Here is a 3,614-nt window from a genome sequence, read left to right on the forward strand (position 1 = left end):
TTCAGGATAATGTAAATTGTTCAGAAAATTGTTTTCTTTTAGTGCCTGCTGGAATTTTACATAATTTTTCCTTTATCCATCATTGCCAGAATTCCTATCTTCAACCAGTGCCATTGAAGGCAAAGATAAAACCACACTACAGTTTCTGCAATAGCTATCACTGAACTGCTTGCAGAACTTGCCTTGACTATGTATCACTTGTGTGCACTGTGAATTATCTGTTGGTGCAGCGACTTGTGGTAGGCTGGGGTATTTTTGCTGATGGTGTCATTGGTGGTACAATTTTTCCAAAAGGAGCCATTAATTGGCTTGGTGTATCCTCCTCCCTTCTGCTTGTGATGGTTGTTCAGCTAAAATTTGGGGGCCAACAGAGGTGAGGCAAAGAACTCACCCCCCACTGGTACAAAGGCCTATCCACAGGTGTGGCTGTATGCTGGACCAGTAGTCAATGACGGGTAAGATCCAATTGCAATGGTACCAACCTAAGACAGGAGGCTCACGCCTTGAGGTCAGCTCATCTGATGACGGGTAAGGACCATTTGTAGTATTGGACAACCTAAGGCAGGCATGGTCTCTAAGCCATATGCTTGTTATTTAATTAAACAGAGAGGGGAAAATGTTGAGAGCCACAGCCCTAGCGGCCCCAGCAAACTTCCAACTGATTGGCTCATAGCGGCCTCAGCAAACTTCCAGCTGATTGGCTCCTCTGCGGTTATGCTCATTGGGCTGTTTCCCCACCCTTTCAGACCACGGAGCTGCTAATTGGGGGACTCTCTTGGCTCCGCCCACGTGACCCCAGCCAATCGGCCTCAAGAGCAGGAGGAGTGGGGGGTTGAGAGGCTCGCCGGAAGCCGGTGGTTGAATTTGGGCTCTGAGGAAATTCCTGAAGAGCTCGTGTGGTGTGGCATGTGTGTTCTAAAAATAAAGTTAGTTTCTGCTTGACAAGTGGCTTGTGAATTGTGCCGGGCCAAACTGCGGCACTAAAAAATAAATATTAAAAAATTTTCTCTCTCTTTCTCTCTCTCTCTCTTTAAAAAAAATGCATTTCTAGTCAAAATAACAGGTATATTTGGAAGGATAATGTGGGGTGATTCTGTTTTAATTTATGTGGCAGTCATCAAGTGAACATACACTAACATGCCACATAAGAATGTTTGATGACAGATCACATGTAAAACTGTGGTTCCTCAAAGATTTTATTGTCTGGTAATACTTTTGCCTTCTTAGTTTGTGTGAGTACACTCTATTGAGTTTACACAATAGAGAAACAACCTAACAACACCTTCTGTCATCAAGTAACACATGACTGGGGTACCTAAAGTTCATCAGACTACACACTTAAAATGTGTTCAAATTACTGTGCATATTACACTTACATTTTAAAAACTACATGTAGAGTATCTGCTAGAAACAAAGCACTATCTCAGAGAAGATGGAGTATACAAACTTAAGCACCATCTTACTCCTGCTTTCAAGAAAGATGTCAGAATTGTTTAAATTCCTTGTAACAAAAAAATGGGATTTATTGTTAGAAAACTTATGCAACATTTTTCACCTTAAGGGAAAATTAGTAGCAAACTTTTACATAAGATAACAATTTTTCAGTACTCCACCTTAATAGTATTCTTAATTCTAGTGATTGAGTTAATTCAACATATTTTAAAAGATGAGAATCAAGCATTGAATAATTGGGATCCATTTATTTTTGTGTTCTTTCATTTATCCACTCATTTTATTTATTTTTTATTTTAATTTATTTATTTTTTTCTGTTACTAGGGATAAATCTGAGGGGAATTCTACCACTAAACTCCATCCCCAACCCTTTGTATTTTCTGACAGGGTCTTGCAAAGTTGCATAGGCTCGCCTGAATTTGCCCCTTTTGGGAATGATGTCCATAAAAGCTGTAGTGCAAAGGAAAGCACATTTGCTGCTGATTCTGCTATCTCTTGTTCCAATTTTGGAGCAACCACAGGGCCAGCCTTATCAGCAAGACTAAAATCAGCCCACCAGCAATGGGAATTCTGATCACAAAGGCCCAAAACCATAAGTCTTTTGAAGAAGTCAGCTCCTGCACCTTGGTGTTTAGGTTTCTATTATCATCCTTCTGATATCTGTTTTCTTGTCCTGAGGTTTTGCCCTTGGGAGGAGAAAGAACATCATGAAGCCCTCTATAATTGCACATCTTCGTGACAATATTACAATGTGGGGCCATGATGGTCCCAGAGTTGTCTGGGGCCTGTTTGGCTTGGAAGATGTCTGCTGTAATTCCAAAAGAGTAGGCACCCATAAATGAGTGGGAAATTTATGTTCTGAGGATCAGGAAATTAGAAAATCAGGTGTTGAGCTCTGATTTACACTCCAGTTGCTACAGAGTGGGCAGCATCACAGTAACATCAAATTTCTCCTTTAGTGAGCAGTACTGCCATGATGCAGAGTTCAAGCTGCCACCAGATGAAGATGTAGCTGGAGTGGTGATCCCTTGATGTCTCCCTCACTGTGGTGCCCTCATTGGCTCCAGAGCCCTGGCACAGCTGCAATCTAAGACCCCCAAACTTCACAGTACCTGGGTCCTACCCAGAGTGCCAGAGGCCATCAAGTGGCTAGGCTTGGGGATGGATGGTGTCCACAGCATGGATCTCAGTTGCATGACAGGGCAAAATGTTGAGAAAATCGACTCAGCGCCCTTCCTCCTACGCCCTCATCTGACTAGCAGACACACTCCAATACACTTTAAATTTAATTCTTGATATAAAATTTAAGTTTGGAGTGAACTGGAATAGAAAGGGTGGGGGTGAGTCATGGGGCCTATCCTGTCATACACGTTCAGGCCAGGTTCTAGGGGCATCTGAGCACATTTACCTGTCTCTGCCACCATGGGGAAATTGAAAGTAAGCACAGAGCCAGACTCAAGTTAATACTTAAGTGCTAACCAATAGTGTGTGTAATTTTCCAAACTGTCATTAGCATAAATGTGAAGCAATAACATTGACCCCCAAGGGGAATATATAGCCCTAGGTGAGCGTACTCCATGGACAAACTCCATGTTGAGTTTTTAGGCTTTTGTTACATCATTTGGATTCAGAACATTCAAGTCCAACCAAGGAAAATTGTCTGTGAGTTTCTGCAGTCTTCTGTAATTAATAGCTGCTTGGCTTTGGAAGTCTGTGGTTTCATGGAATCACCCACCTGCAAATCCAAGCAGGAAACTTCACTAGAATGACTTTGTAGTGGTATGTGTACTTATTAATATATATCAATACAAATGAGATTTTTTGATGGGGAAGGTTAAATAATGAAGTTTAAAAGTGATGTGAGAGTAAACTTTTCATTGACTACCAAAAAATCATTCAGCTGGTTTAGGATAGGTTGCATGTTTGAGACTAGACAACGGATTTATTGGTCTGTTGTGGAGCTTTTTTTCCTCTTAAAATAAACCCATATTCGAAAGGGTCACATCATTAACAAGACCCAAGAAAAATAACAAATTCAGAATTTGTTCTAAGAGCAGAAAGAAATGAGCAAAGTGTTGACCAATAAGTGGGAAAGAATTTTGTAATAAATATTCTGTGTTTTTTTCTCAAGATTGTTTTAGATACTTGAAATTTATGCTTT

General features: G+C 40.8%; 1 pseudogene; it reads right to left on the reverse strand.

Annotated features, from left to right (window-relative positions):
- Nucleotides 1-1,537: 1,537 nt before the first annotated feature.
- On the reverse strand, nucleotides 1,538-3,045 carry LOC124100501 (BMP and activin membrane-bound inhibitor homolog; annotated as a pseudogene).
- Between the last annotated feature and the right edge of the window lie 569 nt (nucleotides 3,046-3,614).

This window comes from Marmota monax, unplaced genomic scaffold (genome assembly GCF_021218885.2).
Source record: "Marmota monax isolate L192 unplaced genomic scaffold, Marmota_monax_Labrador192_F-V1.1 WCK01_AAM20220418_F8-fsc00289, whole genome shotgun sequence".
In the NCBI taxonomy this organism is placed as follows: Eukaryota; Metazoa; Chordata; class Mammalia; order Rodentia; family Sciuridae; genus Marmota; species Marmota monax.